The following is an 18,004-nucleotide window of genomic DNA, read 5'->3' on the forward strand; positions in this document are numbered from 1 at the left end:
ATATTTAATTGATCCTTTTTTATTTAAAATTATAGTGTTTTTGTTACAGTGTCTGTATGATTTTTTGAACTTTAGTTTCGTTCCCCATGTATATATTCTGGTTTTTTGAATGTCGTATTATGAATGTCGTAATATGTTTTAGTTGATTTTGATATGCGTTTTGGTTTTCTCTTTGTTGAATCTTTGAAGTTTTGTCTGTGAACAGTTGTTTTATGTTGTTGCTGTTGTTTTTGTTTAATAATCTAGGTTTTGTGAAGAATGTGTTTGTCTGAGGCAACATATGCCGGGTCCGGCAGAGTTGTTGCTTTTTGAAACTGAAGTTATGCCGGTTCCGGATTAAGTTAATTTATGTGTGTCTTGGTTTTTTGGTGTTGTCTTGTTAATAATTTTGATTTTTATGCAATCTTTATGTGTTTTGGTGTTGTTTTGTTAATAATGTTGGCCTTTTATGCAATCTTATGTGTTTTGGTTCTTTCTTCTATTATGCAGGTATTTGTGTACCAGTCTAGGGGCTGATTTTTTATCATGGTATATGTTAATTATTTTCATTCTCATTTTTGGTTTATTCTTATGTAAACTCTTGATTTCTGTTGACATTAATTTTTCTTTTATAGGAGGAACATCCCTTGGTTAAGTTTGAACATTAGGTTGAAGGAGGTGGCATGTGGAGTGGTGATTTTCATTTTCGGAGTTTGATTTTGTCCTTTTTGAGTGTCTCTCAATTGGAGTTGTTGAAAAAGGGTGTGTTTGGACAGTTTATGGATTTGGTTGATGTCCGCCTGAGTGATAGTATTTTCCATTGCTTGATCTTATCGCAACTTTCATCTAGTAATGATAGTGCGTTAAAGTTTAAGAAATTTGATCGCGTGTGTGTATTTGATTCCGAGTCTTTCCGTCTTATTACTGGGTTGGATTCTTGTGTTGGCGATTTTAGTGTTATGTCTAGCAGACCAAATAGATTGTTGAGACTTTATTTTCCAAATCAGGATAGAATAAGGTTGTGTGATCTCAGGAGTTTTTTACAGATCAAGTCAAGTAATCGTACTGGTGGTTTTTGGGAAAGATCTAGTGATCCTGTTAGACTTGCTGAGGTCTATATATTGGAGAGGGTTTTGTTGGGTCGTAACGAGAAATGTGTTGTTAAAGGTCATCTAATGAAGATAATTGACGATGACAGTCTTCGGGTGTCTTATCCTTGGGGTTCTCTTAGTTTTAATTGGTTGGTACGGTTGATTCGTGGTTGTGTGAAGACTTTCAAGAGCACGCCATCTACACGTTATATGATTAGTGGTTTCCCTTACGCTTTAAATGTGTGGCTATTGGAGGTTTTCCCTATCTTTCGAGGGTTTTCAAGTTTTCATGGTTTGAAGTCTCCTCGTATGTTGTCTTTGTCTTGGGGTCCTTCAAAGCAAGTTGATTATAAAGTTATTACTGATAATTTCTTCCATGCTGAAAAAGTATGTGTTCCCCTTTTGTTGATGCTTCTTTTTCTTGGTTCTTTTTCCCTCTTGTTATTTTTTGTGTTTTTGTCTAAATTGATGTGTTTATATTGTGTTATAGAGATTTAAGAAATTTATTGTCCATGCTGTTGTTGTTGGTACGGAACAAGAGATGCTGGATTATCCAGTTGCACTTAAATTTCCTGATGATTCAGGCCCTTGTTCTTCCCGTGCGGTTTTGCCATCTGAAGTTACTTCTCAGATAGTTGATGTAAGTTGTACTTTGCTTTTTGTGTTTTTGGTTGTTTAACTGAATTTTGAGTTAGAGGCCTTGTGGTATAGTATTTTAGTAGGAGACATTTTTGTAGTCTTTTCTGTTTTGGTTATGGAAATTAAAGTTTATGCCCCTTGAGCCATACTTTTTGGTTTTGCAAACGTAGAATCTGTCCCTTCCGGCATACATTTATCCTTTCATATTTTCAATTCTGCCCCTACCGGCATACTGTTCTCATTTTGAGACTAACTTTTGTAGGTAACACATTTTGCAGTCTTCTCTGTTTTGGTTTTGGAAATGAAAGTTTATGCCTCTTGAGACATATTTTTTGGTTTTGCAAACTTAAAATCTGCCCCTTCCGGCATACAGTTCTCCTTTCATATTTGAATTCTGCCCCTACCGGCAAACTGTTTTCATTTTCAGACTTCAGTTCTGCCGGTTCCGGCATACTTGTTCAACATTAATTTAGTGACATCAAAAGTAATGTGTTGTTTTATTGATCTGTTATACAGGGTGTTTTGTCTAGTGTAAAGAAGCAACTTGATGATGAACGATCTACAATTGTCAATCAAGTAAAGATATGGCCTTTTATTTTTTTATTTTTGAGTTTGTTAATATGATATGTATACTTTGCATGCTGCATTCGTTGTTTTTGTTTATTCTCATTTTCTTTTCTTCTTTGTTTAATTTTTTTTTCCCCGTTTTTTTGTAGTCTTTGGATAGCCGTTTCGAAGAATTGGATAAAAATTTTGTTGGCGCGATTAATGTTGTGGATAGCTTAGTTCGTGTACATGATGAAACAAAGTCAGGTGTAGCAGCTTCTGAAAGTGCTAAAAGAACTTGTTTAGAAAGTAGACTTGACAGTTTGGAAAGTAAATTTGATTATGTGATGCATTGTGTTGAAAGTTTAGTTCGACTGCATAGCGAAAAGAAATCTTGTAAAGCTTGTAAAGCAAGGTCTACAAAAAATGAGACGTCTCCCATGCTCGATATGCTCTGTGATGCTGCTGTTTCTTCATCAAGTCAACTGTCTGATAAAACTCAAACTATTTCTCAGTTTGAAAAGGAATATGTGAAAGAAAATAAAGACCGCGCAAAAAAAGAAGCACTTAAAGAAATTGCTGCAATTAATGATGCTTTTCAACGCGGAGATATTTTGTTTTCTTCTAATGAAGCATCACAAAATGTAAATGAAGTAGCAGCTGCTGTTGAAGATAGTAGAAAACGTCCGAGATGCGAAGATGGAAACAAAGAAGAAGATGGTAGTAGAAAACGTCCGAGATGCGAAGATGGAAACAAAGAAGATGATGGTTATCCTAATTGGTATTTGCTTACACCAAGCAGTACTCCAGTTGAGAAACGGTTGAGTTCTGCTGCTGAAGATATATACTGTACTGCAGAAGAGTTAGGAAAGTGAATTGATTTTTTTGTTGTTATTTACGGCAAGTGTTATGTTATTGTGTTTCTCCCTTTTTCGAATGATGTATATGTAAATTGGTCTTTCATTTCTGTACATATAATGAAGTTTCACTTTTTTAAACTGTGTTCTGTAGTCTGCCTTAACGGGCATACTTTTGCCATTTTCTCAATAGATGTTCTGCCCCTTCCGGCATACTTCTAAGATGGAAGTACCTGATTTTCCTAAAAATAAAAAAGATAATTAAAAAGTGACTCTTGTTCCAAAACATCTCCAATAAGTGCGACAGTTACTTCCAATTAATGTATTAATTATTTTGTTTTTTTAAAAAAAATGGAAAGAAAAACTGAAAAATTCTTTGTATTTTTGTCAATAGTTGCGACAGTTACTCCAATTTAAATTTTAGTAACTGTTTTTGCTTTAAAAAAAAATCAATAATTTTAATCTTGCCGCCTCCGGCATAAGTTTACCCATTGGGAACAGAAATTATGCCCCTTCCGGCATACTTCTAAATTCGTAGTAACAGTTTTTTTTTTTTCGCTAGAAATAAAAAAAGATAATGAAAAAGTGACTCTTATTCCCAATATCTCTAATAGGTATTTCTACATTTACTTCCAATTGAAAATGTATCAATTTTTTTCTTTTAAAAAAAAAAAAAAGAAAAAAGAAAAAGCTGAAAACTCTTTGTATTTTTGTCAATAATTGCAACAGTTACCTCAATTCAAATTTCACTAACTGTTTTGTTTTGTTTTTTTTTTTTTTTTTTTTAGAAAAAACTGCAAAACTCCCTGTATCCTCATTCAATTGAAATCCAATCGTTTCAACAGTTATTCCAATTTAAAATGCACTAATTTGAACTTCTATATAAAGCCACACAGTTATGCCTACAACGACAAACTTTTATTCCTAACACACTTATATTATGCCGCTTTCGGCATAAGTTTTGTCACGTGGTTAGCACGTGTGCAGTTTTATTTTATTTTTTGTTCAATATATATTGCCCGCTCTTCCTGTATTTTACTTTTTATTTTCGTTTGTTCACTTTAAAGTTGAAGAAGACAGTTGCTTTGTCACGTTTCCTATATCATCTTTATCATTCATTGATTTCTCTTAGTGGGGTTTCAATTTCATCTGTAAGTTATTAGTTACTATTTCATTACTTGTTGATAAGTTATTTCCTTCAATTGTTTGTGTCTGTATTTTATTTGAATAGGGTTTTCTGTTTTTTTTTTTGTTTGTTTTTTTTTCCTTTTTACGTTTTTGGTAATGCATTTTGGTAATGTATTTTTGTTGGTAATGTTTTTTATGTGTTTTTTTTTCCTTTTTTTTTTCCTGATTGAATTTTATGTTTTGCTCATGTCAGTGTGCTAAATCATGAGATGACAATTTGGACAAGTTGCTGACTATTATATTCCTCCGGAAGAGCGGACGGACACACGCATCAGTGCTGTATGGCGAGGGGATGAAAAGTTTGTTAAATTTGTTGAGAAATTTCTTACAAAAGAACAGTTGGTAATTTTGAAGAATCGTCCTTTTGGAAAATTTATGGAATTACATAATATAAAAATGCCGGGTATCTTGGTGAATTTTATGTTGTTGTCGGAAGTTCAGTGTTCTGAAACCAATGAAATGCATTTTAATATACAAGATAAACTTGTGACATTTACAGAGCAATCATTTAAGAGAGTCACTGGGTTATCAATTACTGAACCTCCTAGATCTTTCTATGCTAAATATAACAAAACCAATGGCAGTCGTCTTTTGAGAAGATATTTTGGTGTTGGAGATGGTAAAAGGAATTTGGAAATGAGGGATTTGAAGAATGTGATGAGTGATAAAAATGTAGATTTTGAAGATGACCTTGATGCGGTGATGCTAGCAGAGGTATACATTCTTGGTCGTGTTTTATTGGGCGGTAGAATTGATAAAAAGGTGTTGTGGCAGCATATTGTATACATAGAGGACACTGAATTGTTTGAGCAGTTTAATTGGGGGTCTTTGTGTTTTGCCGAACTCCTGAGGTGTTTCAAATCAATATATAAGCAAGGGACAAACAGACATACCATTGATTATGGTGTTGTTGGTTTTGTTTTTGGCTTTAGTGTTTGGGTTTGGTCTAGGTTCAATGACTATCGCAAACAATATGTTGATATTATTGGCAATTGTCGTGAACCTCTGATGTTGTCGTATGTCAGCAAGAAATCTCCACATTTCAATGAGGTGAAGAAATTGCTTGTATCCGAAGAGTACACGAGTGGAAAGATAATGGTGTTTATTGCCCTTTACTTTTCGTTTAACTTTTAATGTGGTTTGTCTTTTTCTATTTTGATGTCATTATTTATTATTATTGTTGTATGGATTTTATTTCAATAGCGAGGTAAAGGGGTGGTTGATGAATCTCCGGACAATTCAAGTGCTGATGAAAGTGAATCTGAAGATGCCAATATTGCTGGCAAATCCAGTGAAAGCTCTTCTCTAGAGCGTCGCATTGAGGTATTTCTCACGGGTCCTCTCTGTTTTTCCTGTAAAAGTTTTGTTCCTTTTTTTTTTCTCTTGAGTTTAACACTTTGCTGTATTTGTTTATATTCACAGTTCCTGGAAAATGTTTGTGATGTTAAATTGGATAGGATTTTGAATAATCAACAGAAGGAGAAGGCCCGGATGGATCAGCTGATTTCTGCTTTGCAAAAAGCAGGGTTAAATTTGAATCCCAAACTGCTTCTCATGCTGAAAATGTTCGTCGACATGTTGATTCTCCTCGTCATGTTGAAAAGGGTAGGCGCAAGAGCACAAGATCTGTTCGTAAAAGTGCTGCTGCTAAAAGGAAAACTAAACAAGCCATGCCTCGTAAAAATGTTGAGCAATCTTCCGTTGGGCAACGAAGAAGATCGGTGCAGTCTGATGTTGAGGAAGATGTTGCTGATCTTGAACAGGCATTTTGGGAATCTGAAACTGCCACCGGAGACGAGGGGGGCAACGGTGTTGATTTGTCTAATGTTGAGGGTGAAAGTAATCAAGAAATTCAGATGGAAGATGTGCAAGCCGGTTCTAGTGAAAGAACCGTTGATGAGACAGAGTTAGGAGGCAAAATTCTGTTTTACAAGAGAAGAAAATTACGCAAAACATTACAAGATGCAAATGCTTCTCTAAATGTGGCATTTGAAGATGTTTTTGGAGAAGGCCAAGCAAATGTGACATGTCCCATGGAGACAGATGTTGAACAAGTTGAATCTCTAAATGCAACCGAAAATGTTGAGGCTGAATTGCCTTCGGTAATTTTACATTTATACTTTGTTGTTTTCTAAATCTAAGTTGTCTGGCACACTTTTCTGGTAGTTGACACTTTGTGTGCTCTTTTTTGTTTCCCCATATGCAAATGATAGTTTTGCCCGTCCTGGCATAATCCCCTTTTTTATTGCAACTCATGTTCTGCCTACTCCGGCATACTACCTTTTTCACAAAGTTATATTTCTGCCTACACTAGCATACTTTCACATTTTATATGCAAACTCATGTTCTGCCTCCTCCAGCATACTCATCTCTTTTGGAAAGTTATTTTCTGCCCACTCCGGCATACTTTTACTTTTTGAAACTTAAATCTTGCCCCTTCCGGCATACTTTTCCCTTTTTCAAGCATAAGGTTTGCCCCTTCCGGCATATTTTTTCAAAACTTGTTCATAAATCTTTTACCACTTTCAGAATTTGTTAATTTTTTATTTTAATATTTTTGTTTCGATGATGGATGTTGTGTTTCTTAATTTGTTACTTTATGTAGGTTGTTGTGGAGGAACAATTTGCTAGTGAACAGTTTGGTGACGCCAATCGTGAAGAATCCAACGTTTCTCCACCGAAAGAACATATGCTTGAAAATCTTGAGCAAATTCAAGATGAAAATGTGGTGGTTTCTGATCATCTCGAACGAGATTTATCTCCTGCCAGAGATGATAGGATAGAAGAGGGTGATACGTTGGTGTCGCCTCATCATGATGAATCCATTGTATCTCAAGCTGAAGGAAATGCAACTGGAAATGTTGAGGCTGAATTGCCTTTGGTAAATTTACATTCTATACTTTGTTGTTTTTAACACTTTGTTTGCTCTTTTCTGTTTTGCTTATGCAAATGATAGTGTTGCCCCTCCTGGCATAATCAACCCTTTTATTGCAAACTCATTTTCTCTCTACTCCGTCATACTATCTTTTTTCGCAAAGTTATATTTCTGCCTACACTGGCATACTTTTAGTTTTTGAACTTAGCTTTTGCCCCTTCCGGCATACTTTCACATTTTATATGGAAACTCATGTTCTGCTTTCTCCGGCATACTCATCTCTTTTGGAAAGTTATTTTCTACCGTCTCCGGCATACTTTTACTTTTTGAAACTTAAATCTTGCCCCTTCCGGCATACTTTTTTCTTTTTCAAGCATAAGGTTTGCCCCTTCCGGCATATTTTTCGAAATTTGTTCGTAAATTTTCCTTTTTGTGAACCTAATTTCTGCTTGTTTCGACATAATTTTCAATCTTTTACCACTTGCAGAATTTGTTTATTTTTTATTTTAATATTTTTGCTTTGATGACGGATGTTGTGTTTCTTAATTTGTTACTTTATGTAGGTTGTTGAGGAGGAACAATTGGGCGTTGAACAGTTTGGTGACGCCAATTGCGAAGAATCCATTGTATCTCCACCAAAAGGAGATATGGCTCAAAATCTTGAGCAAACAACACTTGAAAATCTTGAGCATATAAGACGTGAAACACCTGAAGCTCAAGTTTCTAACGAGGGTGATGAACACGATGTTGTTCCTCATATTGGGGTTACGCCCGAGCCTATTAATGCAGTTGAGCCATTGAGGAGCGAACCAGCCAATGCAGACCTGCCCGAGCCTATTAATACGGTTGAGCCATTGAGGAGCGAACCAGCCAATGCGGACCCGGTTCAAGTCAGTACTCCAAGGGAGTCCGCTGTTGTTGATGGAAAGGGTGAGAACTCTCAAGGAATGGAGGACAATTTTCGATATGTGTCCTTTGAAGATATTGTAAATTTCGTTTCTTCCGCTGTCAAAGAGAGTACTGTTAGTCAAACCCCTCCTATTGCTGAAGAAGAACCTGTTGTTGAAGTGGCGGAAGTGCTATCTTCCTTGAAGACAAGGCGCTAGAGGAAAAGGAAAGTAGTGGGTGATACCCCGGCACCCGGATGGATGCTATATTCTGGACGAAACGATCTTCCTTTTGGGTCACGGAAGGACGAAAGTGACTGGGATGAACAGTACAGAAAGATGTGCCCATTCCATTACTTCAAAAGCAAAATTGTCGTGACCTTTTGGAAAAAATTTATCAATCCTCAAAATCTTCCAGCAAGTAGATTTCGACCTACTGGATAAGTTTTTAGTTATTGTGTGCTTTCTTAAAAGTTATTTTCTGCCCACTCCGGCATACTTTTACTTTTTGAAACCCAAATCTTGCCCCTTCCGGCATACTTTTCCCTTTTTCAAGCATAAGGTTTGCCTCTTCCGGCAAACCTTATTCATAAGATTTCCTTTCTGTGAACCAAAATTCTGTTTGTATTTTTCTAATTTTTGTTCCCTTTTCTTTAATTAGGGAAGAAGATGAGGTAATGTATCCTGGAAAGTTGAACCAACTGAGTGAAGTTTATAAGTTGGGTGATGTTGAGCCAAAATATAAGATGTTTTTTTTTAGAGTTGTACCATGATGTCTATGCGCTTAATGATGAGGTTCGTGATTGTCTTTTACTTTTTCTTTTCTTATTTTTCTATTAGTTATTGCTTCTTGCTTTTTTTTTTCTTTATTGCTGAATCGCTAATTTTTTTTTCCCTTAACACAGCATATTGATGTGATGCTATATTATTTGAGGAAGAAAATGATGTGTCATCCTCCAGCTGCCAATGTTGTTAAGTACACAACCGTAGATATGATGTTTGATCAGCTTGTGCAATTTGACATCAATAGATACTACCAAGACCCGGTTAATTACCACTGGTATGCTGGCGGCAGTGATGATGCATTTTTGCTGAGTAATATTGTGTATGGGCAAAGAGAAAAATGTGGTATATCGTGGGAGAATGTCGACAGGGTATTAATTCCTATTCGCCCAGGATCTGATGATCCTAAAGAAATTTCTCACTATGTACTTGCTGTTTTTATGATTGATGAGCGAAATTGGTAGTTTATAACTCACTCAATCATAATGATGATCGTTTGGTTCGCATTCTCGAGGCCTACTATGGTATGATCCCTAAGTTGTTGGAGGTCAATGATTTTCAATTATTCAGGCCATCATACAATAACTTCAGTAATCTGACATATACCTGGGCTACCTGTCCAAAGCAAGGATCGTACGTTTCATTCTTATCTTTTTTAGCTTTTTCCATTGTTTTTTGTTGATTTTTATTTTTGTTTATTGTTTTTGGTTTTCTGTTGTTCTAAAACATCTCTCTTTTATGACTTTCAGAGATTATAATTGTGGTCGTTTTTTTATCAAGTTTGTTGATATGCTGATTAGTGGTGAAAATCCTGCTGATTGGGATGGTTCTGGTTTGATGGACTACATGAAAGAGTGGTCAATCAATTTGGTTTGTCATGGGAAAGATAAGCTGAAAAAGGGTTATGACACGCCACCAGTGTGAGGACCCCACGCCAGGTTGACCCTGGACCGCGAGTAGACCCCAGGATGACCCTGGACAGTCCCCCCCATGACATGCATGCTTGACATACTTGGGCATTGTAGCAAGGATCACAGACAGTTCGCACAATAAACCATCTTCACGCTGCAGCGCTACGGGTATCGAACCCGTGACCTCTACCCATCCATGCATGTACACTGCAACATTGTATGACTTGGATCAACAGACGGATCGCACAGGGACTTGCCCCCATTTAATCCCTCTTCACGCTGCAGCGCTACGGGAGTATCGAACCCGTGACCTCAAACCCTTTGTCTCCACGAGGGAGCGCTTCTTACCAGTTGAGCTGCAGTTCAATTGGTAAGAGGCGATTCCCTCCAGGGAATGTAAAGGGCAAGAGGTCACGGGTTCGATACCCGTAGCGCTGCAGCGTGAAGATGGTTTATTGTGCGAACTGTCTGTGATCCTTGCTACAATGCCCAAGTATGTCAAGCATGCATGTCATGGGGGAACTGTCCAGGGTCATCCTGGGGTATACTCGCGGTCCAGGGTCAACCTGGCGTGGGGTCCTCACAACCAGATACAGTTGGAAGTGATTATCATGAGCATAACAATATGGAGTGTGATTATGAGATGAAAAAGAGAGCAAAATCTGTGAAGAAAGCAAAAATATAGTTTGTTTTAGTTGAGCTAGATCTATGAAGAAAGGAAAAAAATAGTTTGTTTTAGTTATTTTTGCACCATGTAATTTTTTTTTTCGTGCGTCCTTTGTGTTTTTTGTAAATGTTATAAGATTGTATAGTTTGTTTGTGTTATAAATTTCAACTTTAAGCCCCTTTGTAATTTGATAGTGTTCATTTTTAATCTCAACTTCTCTGTTCATAAAAGCTGTTATTTTGTTGAAAATTCCAAGTTATGCCCCTTCCATCACAACTTCATGGTGGTTGTGTAATAGAATTTTGTCGGGGTCGGCATAGTTTCTCATTTTGTAAATAGAAGTTCTGCCGATTACGGCATAATTTAAGTTCAGAAAAGTTGTCAAAACCAGCAACAAAGATAAACCCTTTGAAGTTATTGACCAGCCAAAAATGCATTTATTGGGGATTATTTGTCACGTAATGCTGTTATTTTGTTGAAAACCAAAGTTATGCCCTTTGCATCACAACTTTATGGTGGTTATGTAATAGGAGTTTGCCGGGGTCGGCATACTTTGTCATTTTATGAATAGAAGTTCCGCCCATTCCGGCAGAAATTAAGTTTGTATAGTTTGTTTGTGTTATAAATTTCAACTTTAAGCCCCTTTGTAATTTGATGGTGTTCATTTTTAATCTCAACTTATCTGTTCATAAAAGCTGTTATTTTGTTGAAAATCCAAGGTATGCCCTTTCCATCACAACTTCATGGTGGTTGTGTAATAGAATTTTGCCGGGGTCGGCATAGTTTCTCATTTTGTAAATAGAAGTTCTGCCCATTACGGCATAATTTAAGTTCAGAAAAGTTGCCAAAACCAGCAACAAAGACAAACCCTTTGAAGTTATTGACCAGCCAAAATGCATTTATTGGGGATTATTTGTCACGTAATGCTGTTATTTTGTTGAAAACCAAAGTTATGCCCTTTGCATCACAACTTTACGATGGTTATGTAATAGGAGTTTGTTGGGGTCGGCATACTTTGTCATTTTATGAATAGAAGTTCCGCCCTTTCAGGCAGAAATTAAGTTCAGAGAACTTGCCACAATCAGCAACAAAGACAAAACCTTTTAAGTTTTTTGACCAGTCAGAATGCATTTTATTGGGATTAGTTGAGACGCCAACTATTTGGGCAGTCAAACGCATTTATTAACTTTAATTAAATGTATTTTGACTATACTTATGATTTTACACTATAAATTAGACCATTTTTACATTCACTCACATTTTATCTCTTTCTTATACAACTTTTGCCACATAACAATGGATGTGAATTTCGAGAAAAGGTTAAGCAGGTCCTATGTCCTTAACGATGACTTTGTATGTGTAAATGTTATCAAGAAACTTTTTTGTTTTCATCTGGGTTTTTATTCCATTCATCCTTATTTTTAGTAATAATTTTGTGTGTTTATTTCATTGCAGATCCTTCCAAATGACATCTCAGACAGTCTTCTGAACTCTGAATGTGAAGCCTATGTGCTTTATGGTCGGCATTACTACAAGATGACTTACAAAGTTGGTGCATATCGGCGCCTTTGCCAGGGGTGGAAAGACTTTGTTGATACCAATGGGCTGCAGGAAGGAGATACTCTATGCTTTAGGCTTGTTGAGTGCAATGCTGGCATAGGGATTATTGTTAAGAAGAAGGGGGAGATTGTAGTTATAGACTAGATCTGCTCATAATTTTTATTTTAGTATGAATGAATTTTTATTTTTAGTCTATGTTTGTTTTTTTTGTTTTTTTGTTGCTCTCCAAAATTTGTATGAATGAAATTTTACTATGAATGAATGAAATATTTTACTTAATGTTAATTGTGTTGTGCTGAATGTTTTTTCCAATTTTTCAGCATTTTAAAATATTTTATAAACAACAAAGCACATAAGTATGCCCCTAACAGCATACTTATTTATTTTGTAAGCGGAAGACATGCCAGTTCCGGCATAAATGTAAAACTTGAAAACAACAGAGAGAAGGAATATTGTTATGTCCCAAGGCACACATTTATTAAACTTACCAGGATGTAGTCTTTGAGATACCAATTTTGTTTTGCCATTTTCCCCGGCAAAAACTGTTATACCTGTCAGAGGAGGCATAAATTATAAAACTGGATAATTAAAGTTGATGATTTTTTTTTCTTTTTCCTCAATGTTTTATGGTAGAGAATTGTAGATTTCATGTAGGGACATTTATCTGTTGCTATTATATAGTCTTTTATTATCAGCAACAAGAAGATAACAACTTAATAAAAGAAAATAATAAAAGAAAGAATGGACAGAAGAATAAATGAGTGATAAGATGCTTAAAGTCTCAGTCTTAGTAATACCAAAGTTTTGCCATTTCTTTCAGGCAGAGTGTGCATTATGCGTCAAGAATCATAAGATAAATTCATATAAACCATGTATAAGAGTGTGATGTTAGGATGACAATTTCCTCTTCCTGTATCTTCTTGAATATGGATTGAGAGCTGGACTGTGGTTACAGGTTGCCCTAGTGTGTCCAAAGAACTTGCATCTACCACATCTGTATGTGTACTTTGTTGATTCTCTTCTTGGGCGATATATTTTTGTTTGTTTTCTTCCAGGTCTTATTTTAACATCAGGCGGCGTTATTTTAATATCCATAATGTTTTGTGGAATAATCCATGAGTCTTGATTTCCAACTGATAGTATTTCACCTTTGTATGTCTCTTGGCAGGCTTGTTTCTTGAACCAGTCCGCACAATATGTAGATTTTGGCAAACTTCTTTTGTCTATAACTGCCATGGCATGTGTGCACGGTAACTCGTCAGTTTGGAACTCCAAGCACTCACAAGTCATATTCTTCAGGTCTACATTGTATTGATATCCTTCATCTTACACAACAAATTTGACGGGAGTTATGTTTTCTACCTGTGGAAATTGACAATATAAATGAGTGATATTTTTTGTGGCAATTTCAGATTATATGAGAGTTATGCCCTTTCCGGCATACTTCCTGTACATTGAAAATAAGATTCTGCCCCTTCCGGCAGAACTAAGTATAAAATAGGATCATAGTTGTTCCTTTGTCCAACATAACTTTTGTGTTTGGTTAATTTTAAACTATACATTGCTCACAAAACTAAGATTGAAGTGTGTTGGTAAAATCTACTTACTTTCATTGTGAGCATAAAAACAGTGTAATAGTTATGCCCTCACCGGCATAATTCCATGCTAGTTAATATAAGTGTCTGCCCCTTCCGGCAGAACGAAGTATAAAAATAGGGTGATAGTTTTTCCTTTATCCATCATAACTTTTGTGTTTGGTTAAAATTAAACTATGCATTTCTCACCAAACTAATATTGAAGTGTGTGTTGGTAAAATGTACTTACTTTCATTGTGAAGCCTCTACTTATCTATTCAAGCAGAATCTTTTCAGCCCAACATGTCAGGTCATGGGACGGTCCTGTTGCGTCCAATTTTCTCTGGTAAAACCAATTTTACAGCTTATTCTGGATGTAATCAATACATTCCATTATTGGCAACTCCCTTGCTTTCCTCAATACAGAATTCCTTGTCTCGACATTGTTTGTTGTGAGCATGTTGTAATAACTGTTGGTGTGGAATGAACGTGCCCATCTTTCCGGTGGTTCTTCTTCTATGTATTCTGCAGCTTTTGGGTCGATTTGTTATATCTGTGACATATAGGTACGAAACTCTGCCTGTTTGTAGGTAGTTGCTGCATTGTAGAACAGTGATAGGATCGCTTCGGATGGGAAATATTTCTGGAAGTTCTTCTCCATGTGGTAGATGCATATTCCATGCTGGGTATCTGGATACAGTTCTTTGATTGCAGTTGCAATTGACGAGTGGCGATCGGAAAGAATTGATAGGTCTTTGCGCGTGCCAAACACCTTTTTCACGTGTCTGAAGAACCATCTGTAGGATTCATTATTCTCAGAGTCAGCAATACCAAATGCGAGAGGAAATATGTTGTTGTTTCCATCTTTTGCTACTGCTATCATAAGCACACCGCGGTATTTTGATTTCAAGAAGGTTGCATCCACCATCATTACTGGTCTGCAGTGTTTCCAACCATCAATTGATGCTCCATACGCGAAAAAAGCATAGTTAAACTTATTGTCAGCGGTCCATTTGATGTTAGCAACTGTTCCAGGATTTCTTAATTTCATCATGTGAAGATATTGCGGTAGAAGTGTGTAGTTATTTTCTGGGCTTCCTCTTATGACATTATAAGCGTGTTGGAGGGAACGCCATGCTTTGTGGTAACCAATGTGCAAGCCATATCTGCTTCTCATTTCTTCAATGACAAATTTGGGTGTTATCTCTTGTAGTGTATGACGTACTAGGTCTGTAATGTATTTCGCTATGACTTTTGAAGTTGCATTCCTCATGTCAGAGGTGATGAAATTTATTGAACAACTATGTCTCTTTTCAAAGTTAACTACTTTGAAAAGTTCTGATCCTCTGAACCTTGAACTGTGGAAACGCCAAATGCAGGTTGGATCAACACATCTGATGTAATACCATTGCATGCATGACTTTTCTACCTTGTACTGTTGATGACGAGTAATTGCAATGTTATTCATGCACTTTTTCACGGTATCTTTGTCTTTGAATAAAATGCCAACTTCTATTTGATCAATTGATGCACTAGGTGTCAAAATTTGTGTATCATTTTGTATCCTCTTCCTTTTTAGTGTCTTTGTTTTGTTGCATGGCTATGTTTGTGTCTCTTCACCTGTCATGCTCTGAGTAAGTGATACAACAATCATTGAAGTTGGATGCTGAGAAAGGTCATTGTTTACAACTTGCTCAATGTTTGGCGGTTGCCATTGTAGCTGCTGAGGTGTCTGGTTAGGAGTTACTATCTCGCTCTGCTCAAGTGGAATCCCAAGGTTATGTCCAATAGGGCTGTGTTGTTCGTCATCCAATCCAACTTCAGACATGTCTTCTTCATAAGAAATGCAGAGTTGTCTGTCAATTTCCTCTATGGTTTGTCCTTCTGTCATTAAGATAGATTCATTATGATGTTCTTGTAATGAGTTGTCCTCCGCATCAGCTGAATCGAACTCTAATATGAAACGGGAATTCCTGAAGTTGTCATTGTTGTTGAGCAGGTACAAGTAAGTGTGAAGATCAATGTCGTTTGTTACACGCATCCCTTTGGATGTTTTCTCACTGGTGTCAAACCATATGTTGGCCTCTTTTTGCTGAGTATCTTGTGTATGCCCCGCAAATATCTGTTGAGTGAATTGTTGAAAATTTACACCATCATTGACAAGTATTAGCTTGGTTTCATGATTAACATAATTGTAGACGGCGTCCCATTTGCCGTTGAAGGCTACGTAGATGCATCTTGGTGTCATTTTTTTTTTGTTAAACTTCCTGCATAAAGAGAGATTCACTTGAGAAAAAACCAAAATGAAATGTATTTAAGTTGTTAGTTTTGAAAATTTAAGTTCTGCCCTTCCCAGCAGGCTTTGTATGTAAAGTCATGAAGTATGCTTGAAACGGCATACTCTACCATTTTGTAAACAGAAGTTCTGCCGCTACCAGCATTCTTAAAAAACGGAGTAACTGTTTCTGCAACAGTTATTCCAATGAAATTGCAACAGTTATTTTCATGAAACTGAAAAACCTCCTCTGTCTTTATCCAATTTAAATCAAATCCATGCAACAGATATTCCAATTTAAAATGGAGTAATTTATACTTCTATATAAACCAACACAACTTTGAAGAAGGAAAAAAAACACTTTACTTCTGAAAACCAGATATAATCACATACAAAATGAACCAAAATCAACATATTGTACATGTTAATGGTGGCCACGGGCAAGCACATGAACATGCCCATCCTCATAACCAAATCCATCCTAATATTGCAAATTTGCAAATTACTCATGAAATTGCTGATATCAAAAGAGATATAGATTTTCTGAGGGCTCTTTACGGTGCTCTAAGTAGAGAAAATGATGATCTGCGAAGAGAATTACGATTTGTAAGGTAGAGGTTATTCCAGCACACTGGCCAAGTTGACGATGGGGCGATTTGGAATGGGTACACGTGAAATTAGAACTGATGATGGTAGTTTGGTACTTATGAAGTTAGGATTTTATGTTTTGTGGATATATATATATATATATATATATATATATATATATATATATATATATAAATGTATGTTAATGAAGTGTAAGTTTCTTTAGGTTTGTAGAATTTTACTTTAATGGCTTCTAAAAAGAAGTATTGCCTTCTACGGCATACTTGTTCAGAAGTTTGTTTAGAACTTTGCCAGTAACGGCATACTCTACTACTTTGTAAATTGTACTTTTGCCTTCTCCGGCATACTTGTTATTAAATTGGTTCAGAACATTGCCGTTAACGGCATACTCTACTCCTGTAAATTGAACTTTTGCCTCCTCCGACATAAGCACTTTTTGTTTTGCTGATGATAATGCAGTAATTATTTTTGGTTAAAAAAAATGAAAACCTCCTCTACCTTCATCCAATTTAAATCAAATGTCTGCAACAGTTATTCCAATTTAGAGGATTGACGCAACTGGACTAATTTATACTTCTACATAAACCATAACTTTTGCCTTCTCCGGCATACTTGTTATGAAATTGGTTCAAAACATTGTCGTTAACGGCATACTCTACTCTTTTGTAAATTGAACTTTTGCCTCCTCCGGCATAATCAATTTTTGTTTTGCTGATGATAATGCAGTAACTGTTTTTGGTTTAAAAAAAAATGAAAACCTCCTCTATCTTCATCCAATTTAAATCAAATGCCTGCAACAGTTATTCCAATTAGAGGATTGACGCAACTGGATTAATTTATACTTCTACATAAAACAAAACTTTTTCCTTCTCCGGCATACTTGTTATGAAATTGGTTCAAAACATTGCCGTTAACGGCATACTCTACTCTTTTGTAAATTGAACTTTTGCCTCCTCCGGCATACTTGTTCTAAATTTGCACACAGTTTACCTTAATTCAAGTTTAAATCGATAAGCATTGCCTGATTTAAATTGAATTTACTATAATTACAATTTCAAGTAAATAAGCATTGTATACTAATTTAATTAAGGTATAAAGTAATTAAAATCAGAACAAAGCATTAAATCCAATCGATTCTATTTTGCTGAATAATTTTATCATGCGTAATGTTCAATCTGAGCTGTATGTCATCTGTTTCTTAATAATTGATAACGTCCAAATACACTCCTCAAAGAGAAAGTGTACACGGTCGTATGCAATATATTTACTCAACTATGAGTCGGGGTCGATCCCACAGGGAACAATATGCTAGGCGATTAAGAAAGTAAGGAACTTTCACCAACTACGCTAAAGCCAAACGATGGATAATATTTTGGGTTTTTGAGAGAATTATAACTAATGCGGAAATGTAAACTAACCTAGAAAGCGAGTAAAATGATCAATGGCCACAAGCATGGATAATAGGAGATTACACTCAAGTAACGATCCAACGTATTTTACGATTTTACAACTAAGAGCGGGTTTGTGTTGATAGATAATGATATCTAAAATCTCATTGAAAGT

The sequence above is a fragment of the Lycium barbarum genome, chromosome 6 (assembly GCF_019175385.1).
Source record: "Lycium barbarum isolate Lr01 chromosome 6, ASM1917538v2, whole genome shotgun sequence".
Lineage (NCBI taxonomy): Eukaryota > Viridiplantae > Streptophyta > Magnoliopsida > Solanales > Solanaceae > Lycium > Lycium barbarum.